Source organism: Pleurodeles waltl, chromosome 11, assembly GCF_031143425.1.
Source record: "Pleurodeles waltl isolate 20211129_DDA chromosome 11, aPleWal1.hap1.20221129, whole genome shotgun sequence".
Taxonomy (NCBI): domain Eukaryota; kingdom Metazoa; phylum Chordata; class Amphibia; order Caudata; family Salamandridae; genus Pleurodeles; species Pleurodeles waltl.
The window spans coordinates 848,618,910-848,635,031 of record NC_090450.1 but is presented as its reverse complement, the minus strand read 5'-3'; positions in this window follow the sequence as shown (position 1 = coordinate 848,635,031).

Here is a 16,122-nt window from a genome sequence, read left to right as displayed (position 1 = left end):
AAGTGATATTATCAACATTTGGCCCATAATAATTAACTAATGTATAGAGTGCCTCATAGACCGTTATCTCTTCGATTATCCAATGCCTTCCAGCATCCATCTTACACGAAACTAAGCTTACCCCTGAGTTTGCTGTAATAACCACAGCTACCCCTTTAGAACAACACACCTGATCAGTGGGAATTATAGATTCTACCCATTCCAGCTTAGAGAAAAGATCCTTACATTCCTGCCTCAGAAGATGGGTCTCCTGAATCATCATTATATGGGCTTGACTATCTTTTAAATATTGCAAAATCAACCAGTGTCTCTTAACCACCCAAAGACCGTTAACATTCCAGCAAAGGATAGTCCAAGATTTCTTTATGTTTCTCTCGGTCAAACCCATTCAGACCAGATAGGTTTCGACTGAGTCCTACCCCCCAACCACCCAATATATACATCAAACATACTATTGGTCTTCCTGTTAATTAGCTGCAAAATCATCTCACTTAAATAGAGAACACACAATTTTTGTTTTCTTTTTCTCCCACTGCTCCCCACCACGGGGAACCCTTCAATCTCATGCTAGGCATCTCCTGATGCCCGTTCCACCCAACCCTGCCGAAAACCAACATCACATCTCGTCTTTACACTTAATGACTCTCAGGGTGCCCATCCTTTGTTATCTGGGCAACAAAAATATCCAAGGCTGCAGGCTCCAAAAAGTTATGCATCTTTTTTCTCCACACAACTTTCATCATAGCGGGAAACCTCAGTTGTGCTGTATCACCCAACTTCCTCAACTCCTCCAGCCTCTTCCCAAACTCCCACTGTCTATCCGCAGTTTCCTTAGAGACATCAGATCGGATCCTGAAAGAAGCCCCCAACGCTTGTAGGGTGCTGGATTTCAAAGCCAAACTCAGTAGCTTTTCTTTCATTGAGTATGAAAGAAAATTTACTAAAATCTTCCAGGAATTCTTTCTCCCTGGATGTTGCTTAAACGGATCTCTGTGTACTCGCTGTATTTCTGTTTCCAGATTGTCCATCCAATTATTGCGGGGAAAAGAGTTTTTAAGCAAACTAATCACAAATGTTTTGATATCTGAACCTTTCAAGCCCTCTTTCATCCCTAGGATCTTAACATTGTTTTCCTTGCATTATTTTCAAATCTTTAAAGTTTGGACTTTAGGTCCATGGTACGCTGGGTCAAATTCTCGATTGTAGCTTCTAAATTAGAACAGAAAGGTTCAATTCCGTTCTGATTAGACTCAGAAGTTTCGAAGTGATCTTTAATCTCTTGAGACAATTGGGACAAAGTCTCCTCAACCAGATCACAGACCCTTAACCCACTGGTTGGTGCCCCTAAGTAATTCAACCCTCCGGGCTTCTGAAGCACAAGTTGTGTTCTGCTCCCTCCTCTACACACCTCCCCATCTGGTGTACTTAAGGGGGCCACAACTGGGGCCACCATACTATCAGGCATTAATACTGTAGACAGGGGGGAGGGAGCAGAGTCAACTGACTCCATCAGGACCATACTCTCTGAAGTCATCCCTCCAACCTCACTGCTACACTCCGTTGACCCTGTCTGTTCCCTTTTACCCTCAAAAGGAAAGTTGCTCATATTCGAGCGAGTTTTAAAGAAAGATTTTAAGGAAGGCATGATTCTCTTGGCATTCTTGGTTAACAAACTCTTATCCTCAATCATTGAGTTCTCTGTCGCCACTCTTGTTAAAGGGGTTTTCAACAAGGTTGAACTTTTAAGATAAGGGGGTTTAATTAGCGTACTCTTCAGGCAGGATTTTATCATCTTTACTGAAGCTTTATCTTTCAAGTGTTCTACGCTGCCTGGTCAGTCGTCACCGCCCTCCTGCACACTAGAAGTGAGCAGCGACCCCAACAAGTGTTTCTCTACACGGCCTCTTCTTGTGTGCCTCTTGCTTTGAGCTCTACCATCAGGCCCAGCCCCTGCCCCACTGCCCTGCTCACCGCCTGAACCCAGAGATGAATGCTCCATCAAGCGATTAAGCAACTTGCTTCCTGCACTTGCCCAGCACTGCTGTTTCTGACTTTCAGCTCCTCTGCCATCCGACCTGACTCTGGTGCATACGGAAGGCACCAACTTGTGCTGACTCTGCCCCCTCTGCCTTTGGCAGGGTCTCCTGTGAGCCGCATGCTGACTCCAAAGCATGCCAGCCACTGAGCTCCAGAAGAGTACACCCGGGCCATTGTGGAATCAGGCATCCGTAACTGCGATGACTACGATGATGAAAGGTAGGGGGGCCCCCTACCCTGACATTACTGTGCCTTTATCCTTCTAACGGCATTGCGCTTCTGCTGTGACATGATTCACGACAGGTAGATGTTCTGACCGGGCTCTAACCGGCCGCCATGTTCCCCGTCCACTCTCCTATGAGAGAAATAACCTTTACAGCCTTCACAACCAAAGGCTATTGGGAACTTGCTCAATTTCATGGGCAGAAAATTCATGGTGTCTATGAATCTAATTTCAAAAGGTACAACCTTTAACAACATCAGTTTGGAGCCCTGTGTGATGAGCTCCACGTCTAGATTTTCACTAATCAAGTCCCGGAGAATAAAGGTATGCTTTCGAGTTGTGAGCCAGCATTGTATACTTGTAGTATTTTGGCTGAATGAACGTGTTGAGGAAATCGTTCATGCATGACCCACCTTCAAACTCCTAGTTTTCATTGTTTGTTAGATGATGGGCGTAAATGTAGTTAGACTGGTTCACACCCGTCTCCTGCATACTCTATATCGAATATATTATAGTCTTCTGTTTTTTTCTGATGGACAGCTTTGAGCGTGTAACACTCGTGTGCTGTTTCAAAATACGCCTTACACCTGGGACATTGCATACCTTTGAAATCATGGTTGGTGGCCTTGTAGCGCCCGCAAGTCTGACAGTCTGATTTACGGACGCACTGTGCGAGGCTAATGTGTACGTTAAAGCAGTCTTGCGGCTGACGAAACATCTTACACGTCGAGCAGTTCACCTTCTGAGCATTGTCGTCGACACACCCGTCCCTCTGACACATTTTACAGTGCATTTCACACTGGTGTCTGGTCCGGTGGTTGTATATGTGGTTGCAATGCTCGCACACGTCCTTGGCTCCTAGAAAACCCTTCAGGTTCAAGATACCATAACAGGGATTTCTGTGATGTAGCACATAAACGGTCTTGTTTTTCACACGCTCATCGGAACTAAAGTACTTCCAAGGACCGCTGTTGTACAGAACTTTTACCGTAACTCCAAAACGGTTCTCAAAAAGTCCCAGGTCCCCACAACCAACCAGTCTGTCGGGCGCTATTTGAAGTGCCTTGTGGGCTGTCTCTGCCATAGACATAATGGCGTTGTCTGGGGTAGCTCAGTCCATCAACACCCCCGATGCTCGCCGCCAGACACATATTGGTTGCTCTGGTGTTAAAGTCGAGCAACCACCGATATTTCTTGCTGATGATTTTACTGTACATGACGCTCTTTAAGGCTCTAGAAGCACCACCCTCATGGCCCCTAACATCGAGGGCAATAATTCTGAAGGTACCGTTTGCCATTAATTCAGCCTTGCTCTGTAAAAGCTTTGACAGGTTTCCTAGAAACGTCACAGCATCAAACACATCTCGAGATGACTGTCTAGTGAACAGAGGACTGTTGAGACCCTGCCCCTGAAAACGTAGCTGGAAGAAATCGTTAGACACCACATCGTGTAACAATCATTCTTTGAGCGTTTGTACAGCCATGTGTATAGTTAAAACACCCTGATCAGAGGAGTTTATATTGTATAGGTTAACAAACTTAAACTCCTTATAATAATTTGTAGCTTTAAACTGCTCTACGTTGTGATTATACCGTCTCACACTCTCTAGAAACAGCATATTGGAAGTCCCAGGTTGAGGATCTATGCTGGAGGGGGGACTCTCAGGAGGGCTATTTTGGGGAGTCTGACCATTGTTTAGAGCACCTGTATTGTTTAACCGCCGCACAGCAAATTCTGGATTTCTTTAATTTACTTAATAAAATCTGGTGCTGTTTAGCTTTATCTGCCCACTTTAGCTTCTTATCGGCCTACCCACTGTGAGGAAGTCTCCCACCACCTATTTGATCGACCTCGTTACAGACTCTGGAGCTGACCCCGCTGAGGTCCTGACTACAGGTCCCTCAGATGGATCGTCTAAGTGTTTGGGGTCTTTGAGTTACCCTACTGATTGCAGAGGTGGTTTAAAGTCTGTGGCAGTCCCTGTGTTCTCTCTGAAATGTATCTTCTGGGAACATGGAGAGCTGTCTTTGGATGCTGATGGCAATATCTTTGGAACTTAAGGGTGTTCTATATGATTTTTTGTTTTGATGGCACATTAGAAACACAGGGCTTTAGTTAGTATAGCCCCTACCTTTTTGTTATAGTTGGGCCCCCTTGAATGTTGAACCGCGCCCCATAGGGCATTTCTCGATCCTAGTCACAGGCCAGTATAACCTCGGTTCTACACCACTCCAGCCTCTGAATTACCGACCTTGGCACGGTCCGCATGGGCTGGTTCCCTATTCCAGCCTTCCCCTGATTTGAGGTCTTAGAGCAGAGCAACGCTTTTAGCTTTCTGACAGCCTCCTGAATTTCTTTAATGTAGGTCTCTAACACATTCTTAGGGTCTAACGTATCTATTTTGGGGGCACCCGCTGTGTTATCGTCAACAGCGCCATTGTCGCATTACGCCGTCGCCCTTCAGAGTTCTCTTGCATCGTCTCTGCAGTGAATACATAAAACTACATATTAGAAAAATTAGAAGACAACACTTATGATTACCATACCCTAGCCACATGTCCATCACTTCTAGCTTTTACAATACATTTTTACAGCCCTTACTACATGCACGAGGAGTGACCTGCTGAGAGATAGAGATGTTAGGGTTCTTTTGACTCTACAGTTGTGAAAAACATACCTGGTTTGTTCCTTAGAGATGTTCCTTTCTTTGCAGATGGCCCTTTGCCAGGAGCCTTGAACTTTCTTTCTGACCCTTCTTTTTCACTATGGGCTCTACCTTTAATGGTCCTGCGCGGTCCAGGTACGCTTCCATGGTGACTTAAAGGAGAAAAAAAAGACATCAGCGCTGTTTTTACAATATAATAACAGGCTTGGATCCAATAGACCCTCTGAGGGTTTCAACCTATACTATTCTAATGCTGACACAACGTTTGCAACAAGTCCCTATTTTATTCACATGTACGAGTTGTAAATGATGACACTGTGTTTGCGGCGCCTTGATCATTTAGGATTTGCTGTAGAGAGTCCACAGCCAACTGTACTTCGACTCTGTAACTTGTAAAAACATTTTAGAAAAATTACGAAATAAAACACCGAGAGTAAAACATGGGGTTTGATGCGGTGTCTCTAAGTGATAACGCTCTAAATACTTGCACCTTGTTGGAAGGCTTCAGTTTGTTGACATGTCCACACTAGTTCTGGGATATCCTGCGTACAGAACAGATAAGATGGCTTTAAAATAATATCTAACGAGCACCGGAGGTTTTAGGTCTCAACACACTTTGCCAACCCATCATTTATAAAAACCCATGCCCTAGTCAAGAGTAAAATAAATTATAAACAATAAACGTAGAGGGAGGCTACGCAGTTAAGTAAAACGTTTTTAAAAGAAACATCAAAAACCATGCGGTCGTGGTACAACATTTGCGCAGAATTCCAAAATTTATTTTGATTGGCTCTAAACATACTTTACAGCCTAAAAGCAGTACAGGGAGTGAGGCACACCACTGAAAAAAAATCTATGAAAATTGAAAAAGTCATCAAAACGTTTACACCAGTATGCAAGTTGCAAGCGTTAGCTAAAGTTGCAAAAGTGGCTGTAATACAATAGAAAAAGACTACATGCGCATTTCATATTACCACAGTACAATACACAGCGCACTATTAATTAAACAATACAAGCGCATGTTTCACTAACAAGTCTCAGGAACACCCTCACTTTTCAACATGGGAAATTTACATGTATTAAAACAGCCCTACTGGTTAGACAGGTTGAAAACTGGGCAGAATAAAACACCACAAAACATCTGGGGTTGAACTACTTAGAAAAATGTTAAAAACACCCTTGTTACATTTCAGCTTATCACACCTTAACACTCAGCGAGCGCCCAATTGATATAACACCATTTCACAAACAAGTTTCTGGGGCAATATCACTTTTCAACACAGGCAACTTACCCATAGGAAACAAACAGGTGGGGGTGGGCAGTTTGAAAACTGCGCAGAATAAAACACCACAAAACATCAAGGGTTGAACTACTTAGAAAAATGTTAAAAAAGCACATTGTTGAATTTGACATGATCAAACCTTAGCATTATTAGTCCTAAACAACATTTTTTATACATTTACATGTTTACTGTGTTAAAATACACATTTGGTAAAGGCAGGGGTATAGAAAAGACAAACAACAATCACTTTGGGACATATTCTAACATTCAGGAACAGTGACACAATTTTTCAAAATTGTAACTCAACAGCAGTTTACTAATATTCCCCTAAACCATTTTAGGGTTAAAATATGAAGGGTGCATGAAACATAAACACACATTTCTATGCAAAAATGTCTGTAATGCGTCCGACCCTGGCTCCCCAGCATAAACGCCCAAACATCATCTAATTAATGTCAACAGTGCAAGACTCTCTACAGAACAGGGGCTGGCTGTAGCGGGGGGTCCCCAACACCCATGCATTTTTGCATTTACTGGGAGCAAAATACTTCTAGGGAAGAGGTATAGTTGGATCAAGCAGGGACAGAGGGGTTAAGTGCAACCATCTGCACGAGTTAGCTGCATGGTGGGTGGCAAGTGGTGCTTGTAAATGCATTAAAGAGGTCTGAGTATGCTTTAGGATCAGGCAGCTGTGTGTTTCAGAGAAGTGTATACCCCTAGGGGAGCTGGCATCACTAGTGTTGAGGCATTGACTCCCTAAGTCGCACCCCCCCCCACACACACACACACATATTGCCGCCAGGCCCAATGTGGGGACTGGCGCATCTGGGGTATGATGCCGATCCCCTTTAAAGCCTAGGGTGTGTGTGGGCCTTGGGGAGCCAGTGCTACGATGCTGAGGCGGCGGCTCTCAAACCCCACTGCACTGCCCCCATGTCAAATGTGGGGACCTGCGCCATACTGGTACAACGCGTTCCCCAGTGATTTTTTTAATATATCGGGAGGCACGTTAGGGTGAGGAACTGGCTCTACGACCCACAATGGCCCCATATCACTGGAGGGACTGATGTCCTGATGTTTAGGCGCCGGTCCCCAACAAATTAAAAAATATATTGGGAGCCGCCGCCATGTTAGGGTGAGGCGCTGTCTCCCAGACACCATCATACACCTCATCCCGCACCATAATACTGAGGATTGCTGGGGACCCCCTAGACAGCCTGACCACTCGAGCTCCAGCACCCCTTAACACAGCTCAGGACTGCATAATATTTGCAGTGGATTCAGATAAGCAAATACAGATGCCACTAGAAACACTACAGGACCCCTAAAAAGCATCAGTGACCTCACTAGGGCCACCGTCTCAACAATCAGAGAATACCCTTGAGGTTGTTGGTAGCCACCCCACCACAAATACTGCCATCACAGGGTAAGTACAACAAAACATTTAACATTTTATTTATTTGTAAAATGCCCCAGTGTACATAGCCTTAACCACCATTATATTTCACATTTGGGGCTATTTATAGTATGTATAGGTGGCCTATTTGCGCTAAACTTAAATATAAAATGTAAATATGACAGTTACTTACCTACAATAGTTATTGGTCTCTCCCTGCATTCAGGGGTACGTCCTTCTGGGCATTGGTATATGTCTTGGGGTAGGATCGTGGAATAACTCTGCGCAGGGTACAACTCCAAATTGGTGGGGACTTAAAATTGTCCAAGATGGGTCTGTGTACAGGGTTACTGAGAGTTTTTCTATACCTGTGACAACTGTTAATTATACGCATATATTGCTTTAGAGAACAATGGTTTGTGTTCACATTGTGTATTATAGCCCCTTTGTGCACTTGGCCCTGCTAACCATACTGTGGGAATAGTGATGCCTGTCAGAGGTTGTCAACAGATTAAACGGTGTCTTGTGACACAGCCCTCACAATCTCTGGTCATAAATTCCAACCTTCCTCAGCATTTTGACAGCTCTGGGAACCTTCAGATTCGTTTGTGTAGGCTTGATGCTTAAGGTCTTAGAGCAGAGCAACACTTTTAGCTTTCTAACAGCCCCCTGAATTTCTTCAATGTAGGTCTCTAACACATTCTTAGGGTCTAACATATCTAGTTTAGGGGCACCCGCTGTGTTATCGTCAACAGCGCAATTGTGTAGATCGGGACTCTGGGGGTTCAAAAAACCTGTGCCCCAGTGCGACACAATTTGGTGTAGGGAAACAGGGCAGATTCAAACTATAGCCTCCCCTGTATCCACGCACCACATTCCAGCCAATTGGTAATGAAGGCCATAATCTTTTAAATATGAACTACCATGTATAAAGAACAAATGATGATGACATTTGATTTATTATACAGAAATATGATAACGGCACAATATAATGTATCCTCAAATTATTTAGATTTCAGAGATTTCTTTTTGTAGAACAATATCGTTTTTTAAGATTAATGTAGACTTTCATTTAGACATTTATCATAAAGACATAAAATCGTGGCACTTGTCTTTAGAACCTCTGTGCATAGATAACAAACGGGCATCCTTTACATACTGTGTATCTTTTAGCAAACAAAGAACTTCTTATTTCAATGGAAATATTACGATGTTGCACAGCATTTGATTGCATTAACTAATCGTACACATAACTTCGGTGAAGAACAAAACAAATAATTTAAAATATAAAGAAACAGATAAAGGCTGTCTTCCTAATCAAATTGAATTTTAAATTGTAGCAATTTCATAATTGTACCTTTACTTGCAATACACTAAGTGCGCTTACTTAAATGTACAGCATTCTGCAGAATATTGCAGGTTATATGGATTTGTTCGGAAAAAAGTAATTTTAGAAAAGCAACATAATTGAATTAGAGGACTTGCATTTAGTAAAACATGCTTTTATTTGTTATTAATTTACTTTTGTTGAGGAATAAAATTGATGCTGGCAAGAGGAGTAGCTAGTTCACAAGAATGCCAAAGATGCCATGTTTCGAATAAACATTTACTAAAAAATCACTCTTTGAGGAAAGTGTCTGACATCATTCAGGCTGGTAAGTAAATGATGGGCAGCTATTGTACAAATAGTTCAGGGAACGTTTCAGCATTTATGCATCCTTGTCAAGGTTAGCAGTGAGATATATGGAGTAATGAGCTGTTCACAAATGTTGTAACTCGTTTACGCGAGCACTGATTTTAATGTTACACCCATGAAAATCTTTTTGTATGCCGCTTTCTTACATTTTGTCGCTAAATTACATTGCACATAGTTCTTTTTCTCAAAGATGGTTTTCGAGCCTTCACTTTAAAAAATACGAAAAATTTGCAATTTCATGTGAAAATTATTTTTCATAATTGGTGTTTTTATAATACATAGACACATAGTTGATGAACTAATGATGTTGAAACTAAAATACATTTCCCCAGTGATTTAGAATAGTAGATAATGAGAAAAATGTCACATTTAATTGTAAGTTTCCAAAAGAGTGATGGATGGAATGCTTGAATTAAATTTAGCCACAGGTGGGCCAGTATCGCAACTCATTGTTATCTTGCATATCACACCATGGAAGTTTGGACAAAGCTATACAAATTAATCTTGACCCTGGTCCAATTGAAACAGTCTGTCCAGAACTGTCAAGCGAGGGCCTTCCTGAACTGCAACAGAAGCAACCCAGGATGTGTTTCTCCCTAGGTATGGGCTCATCAGACAGATGCAGCTTGGTTTCAGTGACCCAGTGTGCATGGGACCAACGTCTGGGTATATCTGTCCCACTTTGAGTGACACAATAAGTATGCAAAACATTGATGAGCAGAATCCTTTCATTGATCTCAGCAACATCCCTATCTATTGTTTTTTTTGCCTTACTGAAGAGCCCTAACTAGGCCCGAACCAATCCCAGGTTGCTTGTTTTCCATTTCATGGAGTACCTGGCCCAGCAGTTACAGATGGACAGTTCCCATAAGAATCAGGGCCAATTCTGATTACATATGTCTGGGTCCAAACTGAAGTTGGATGGTGGGTGAAAAATGATGGATGGGAATGCAACCCTAAGCTATTGTGAGTGGCTAAGATTAATTTGAGCTTCCCATCATCACCTTGTTGTTTTTACATTTACGTGTGAAACACCAGTATTTCTAACATGGATGTTGTTTCTGATGTTCAATCGGTATCAAAGCCACCTCTCCTGTTTTGTCCACAGAACAATGAGTGAATGTCATAAATGTAATGATGATGTACAACATTATTATAAAGACTGTATTGTGAATGAAGCTTCTACCATGTTACCTAAATTATCATTTTCAAGGACTTCCACCGTAAATGTTCATGTAGATGTATAGAATCTATGAGCCATTGATAGAGGGATGTGTCATTTTGTGTTGATAATCTTTTGGGAGTAGTTCCTGAGTGAGTCTTTGGGGAGTGGTTGCTGAGTGAGAAGATGGAATATTTCTCTTACCTTAAAAATGGGTTAGTGTTAATGTCTTTCTAACAACGTATGTGAAATTGGGTTGATGGTTGACTGGGGTGTGAGCCCTGGTCAATCAACCACAATCACTTGCAGGATGAACCACAAAAAGCCACTAAATTAACCTGTGCTTAACCCTGGTGTCTTGGAACAAAAAAAGCAGTGATGCTTAACTAACAGCAATGTGTAACATATTTATGCAGCACACTAACAATAATCTGAAAAAACAACATAAAAAATCCCATACAGTTAGACCTGACAGCCTTATCGTGGTCATCCCCAAACTTTTTGATTACCTCCCTCCACTTTTCTGACACTGTTTTTGCTGGTTTTAGGACTCTGTGCCGTTTACCACTGCTAACCAGTACTAAAGTGCATATGCTCTCTCACTTAAAACATGGTAACATTGGTTCATACCCAACTGGCATATTTGATCTACTTGTAAGTCCCTAGTAAGGTGCACTACATGTGCTGTGTGCCTTTACATTGAATACTATTAGTGGGCCTGCAGCACTGGTTGTGCAACCCACATAAGTAGCACCTTAATCATGTCTCAGGTCTGCCATTGCAAGGCCTGTGTGTGCAGTTTCAACTGCCACTTCGACTTGCCATTTAAAAGTATTTGCCAAGCCTTAAGTTCCCCTTTTTCCACATATAAGTCACCCCTAAGTAAAGCCCTAGGTAACCCATATGGCAGGGTGCTGTGTAGGTAAAAGGCAGGACATATACCTGTGTGTTTTATATATCCTGCTAGTGGAAAATCCCTAAATTTGTTTTCCACTGCTGAGGGGCCTGCTCCTTTCATAGGCTAACATTAGGTCTACCCTCATATACTGTGTGAGTGGTAGATTCTGATCAGAATGGGGTAAATAGCTCATATTTAGTATGGCCAGAACGGTAATACAAAAGCCTGCTTATTGGTGAGGTTGGATTTTATACTACTATTTTAGAAATGCCATTTTTAGAAAAAAAATCCATCTGTGCCGTACAGCCTGTCTCCAATCCATGAGTGGGCTAGGCTGGTTGACAGCTCCCTTGTGCATTTCAGCCAGACAACCACAAACACAGGATACTCAGTCACAACTGCACTCATCTGCGTACTGAATGGGTCTTCCTGGGCTGGAAGGGTGGAGGGCCTGACACTTACATTTCAAATACTAGTGGCCTGCCCTCACACAATGGACTGCCAAACCCCCTGCTGGAACCCTGGCAGACAGACCAATACTTAAAGGGGACCTTGTGCACTTCAAAACCACTCTTTGAAGCCTTCCCCACTTCAAATGCGCCTTTGGGTACATAAACTGGGTCCCTGACCCCACCAACTCAGACACTTCCAGGGACCGAAACTCTGAACCAGATCCTGCAACCTGCCGACTTGCCTGGCTGTCCAAAGAACTCACCTGGACTGCTTTGCTGTGAAGGACTGCTGCCTGGCAGTTGCCCTGCTGCCTTGCTGACCTCTGGCTCTGCTGAGAAGTGCTCTCCAAGGGCTTGGATTGAGCTTGCCTTCTGTACTCGAAGTCTCAGGGCCAAAAAGACTTCTACTCTTCAAGGAAACTCCTTGTGCAGAGAAAATTGACACACAGCCTGCTGGAATCAATGCACAGGCTGTCCAGCAGTGAAAGAATCGCTGCATCGCCGGACCAGAATGGTTCAGCCCTGCTCCACGAGTGGAGAATGATGCACTGCCTGCGTTGCGGCCGGAACATTGATGCACAGACATACAGGATTGACGCATCACTGAGCAGGAACAGCATAGCCCGACTTCCTGAATGTGAAAAGGAAGCAGCTCCTGCCGTGTGACAGAACCTCCAATGCATCGCCATACTGGATTGAGGCAGCACCTGTGACTTTGTACTGCATGCCCAGGATTTCCACGCATCGCCCTGGCCTTAAAAAGACTTGGCATCGCAGTGAGGATCCAAAACTGCGTGCTGGAAGTCGACGCAAAGCACTTGCAGCATGGGAAGAATCGATGCATCATCGACGTGCACCTTCCTTTTTCTACACATCTCCTCCTATGCGGTCTTCGTGCTTGGAATTTTGACCCATACTAGGTACTTTGTGCACACAAGAGACATTTGTTGATTTCTTAAAACTCTTTTTATCATTGCAAAAGTGATATTTCAACTTGTGCTTAACAAATCTTGATCATTCTGACCTTAATTTACTCTGATAAATATCATATTTTTCTAAACCTGTGTGGTTTATTTTTGTGGTGTTTTCACTGTGTTATTGCATGATTTATTGCACAGATTCTTTACACATTGCCTGATAAATAAAGCCTGACTGCTAAGTGCCAACCTACCAGATGGTGGGTATAGGATATTTTGGATTGTGTGTGACTTACCCTGACTAGGATTGTGGTCCCGACTTGGACAAGTGTGAATAGCTCTGCCTACTAGATACCCCATGTCCAACACAAACCAATTTGTAAACATTTTAGTGAAAAGTAGCACCTCAAAGATCAAAAATACAACCGTCGACATCTAGTCACATGAGACCAGGTCAAAGTAAAAAAAATATAGCTGACCGCAATGGAGCAGGGTTCAGATGCAAGAAGTTACCTGGGCCTCGTTAGTGCTTACCTTTGGAGTTCAAAGAATTTCTGAGAGAAATGTTCTGTAAAGGGAAAGTTCTGCAGGGCAAGGCTGCAGAAGGTCTCCAAGGAGGGAGCATCATAGTTGGATAGCCTTGGGTCAAAGCCACAATGAAGATTTCTACATTCAGATTTAGAACCTGATTTAGAGTTTGGCGGCGGGGGTTACTCTGTCACAAATATGACGGACATTCCATCCACCATATTTCAATCCAATAAAAAGCCTATGGAGATTGTATTATGGCAGATGGGATATCAGTCAAGTTTGTGACGGAGTAACCCATTCACCAAACACTAACTCAGGCCCTTAGACACTGAAATGGAAGTTGAAAACCTTGATGAGGCCAGATGTCCCTTTAGTGAAGGACCTCTGAAAAGGAGTTGTTACTACCGAGAAGAGCGTACCAGGAGAAGCCACAAATTCAATCCGACGGATGGTGCACCTTGGGCGATTAGGAAGGCATGTGGGTCCTGGTCTCCTCCTGGTTCTCTGACAAGTTTCTATCCAAAGCTTTAGGATTTTGGCTATCTGGTCACCTTAAGCACCACTTCCCAAGGTCCAGGATTAGAGGGGGCCCACTTGGAGGGTCATGACTCACTCAGGCTGGGTTTAGATGTGGTGCAAATGTGAAGTGAGCCATTTGTGTCCATAAATCTCAGATCAGGAGGCCAGCAAACTAGCCAGTTGGAGTCAGTCTGGTGGTACTGGAATCAGGTAGTATTTACAGTCCTTCTTCTCCAGGCAAGCAAGGAGCAGGACAGAAAGGTAGGAAATCAGCAAGAGAGCAGCAGGTCAGCAGTCCAGCAGAGTAGCAGTCCTTTCAGCAGCACAACAGTCCTTCCAACTGGTAGAATATCAACAGGTCTAGAAGTATATCGAAGAGTTGGTGTCTGAGGTCCCCTTTGTGTACCTTGGTGCCCCCCTTCTAGAAAATGGGAGAAGCTTCTAGACAGTGGCTCTCCTGTCCCCTGTTCTGGCTCCAAATTGGCTGCTTTGACTATGTGTACGTGTTAGACCCTATGTGTGAAGGAAGAACACTCGCTTTTCAGTTGCAAATCGGTCTTTGCTCTGCTGTATCCCCTTGCTATGCCAGCAGATGGATCATCAAGGCACACCTATTTCTTCTATTGTGTAACTGTCTGGGAGGAATTCACAAAGTTTAACTGTCAGTTTCAACCAAACATATGACCCATGACAGGCTACAGGCACAAAAGGGTTAAAGGAAGAAAATGTAAACTTTATAAAAGTGGCATTTTTAAAGTTGTAACCAAAAAACAGACTTTACCATTAAATAGGGGTTTTCATTACAATTACAGAGACACCAAACATAGGTATCTGCTCTCAGTTGGAAAGTACAGCATATTAAATGTAATATGGAAATCCAAAATGTTATCTATTGGAAGGGGTGGGGCAGGCCTCACAGTAGTGAAAAACACATGTAGGGGCTTTTCAATACTAGGACATGCAAAATGTAAAAGTACATGGCCAACCTTCTATTTACACAGCACCCTGCCATATGGGCTATTTAGGGCCTACCTTATGTGTGAACATATGTAATAATAGCAGAGTTTAAGACTTGGCAAGGGGTTTTTAATGCCAAATCGACATGGCAGTTTAAAACGTTATTCAGGCTTCTGTGGCAGGCCTGAGATATGTTTTAAGGTGCTGCGTAAATGGGTGGCAATAAGTGCTGCAGGGCCTCTGATATAATTTATTTTATAGGACATGGGCGTAGGACATAACATTCTACAAAGGACCTACAAGTACAATAAACATGCTAATTGGCTTAAAGGCAATTTAACCATGTTTTAGGGGGAAGTAAGCATAAAATGTTTAAGCAGTGGTAAAGTTCTCAGAGTCCTAAGGCCAAGACAAATGAGTTCAGCAAAATGGAGGAAAAAGGCAAAACATTTGCTGAAAGACAATCCTAAGGCTGACAGGTCTAACACTATGCAAATGTTTCAGATTTGCCAATGCGACCCTAACCTTGATCATGTCATGCTGAACTTGCACAATCTATTTTCAGAAAATATGATTTGTGTAGCAAAGTTATTGGACTTTAGCTGTTGAAGATTAATTCCAATTCCAGTTTGGTTTGAGTTTAGTTTGTATTTAGTAACTATTCAGGCTTCGTTTATGTGTGATTATGTGGCTCTTATTAGGACCGCTGTCATTAGTACTGCTGTCACTGTAGACTTTATTATCTTATGTCCATTTGACTTAGACTTTTTTAATTCTGCTAAATTTTGTTATTTTGATGAGGAGTGAAGCCTCTAACCACTAGATCAATTACAAATGCTGGAGCACAGTGATATAGGTAAATGTTTGGGGTATGTAAATATTGGGGTCCAGATGATTATTGAGGTTTGGCTCTCACAGTTTTGGTAGTGGAAGATGGCTTGCATTAGAGCATCCCCACTTAAAGGGCCCTCAAAAGAATTTGAGAAAATATTTGACTTAGGTACTTAAAACAAAGGAGAAAGGAGTTTTGGAGTCTTGCCAACTTTTCTGGTGCTGGATCCTTATGTGAATTGACAAGCTGTACTCCTATGCAGTCCTGAATGAATTTGAGTGTATGTATGAGTAGGAAATTCTTTAAAGCGTAAGTCTGTAAGGACAGAATTCTGTTTTTGTGGCTTCAGTTGGTTGGTGGATTTCCTTTTTGATGTTGTATGACTCGCATTGGTGAACACATTTGATGTTATTTTGTTGTAAAAGAAAATTGAGTTGGTTATTGGATCTCCAAGATCTTGAGATATTGTTATTACCTTGCCTGCATTGTAGTGTATAGAGTGAGCCACTGCTTACACATCGGTAGGGATATGTATAAATGGATTTTCAATTTC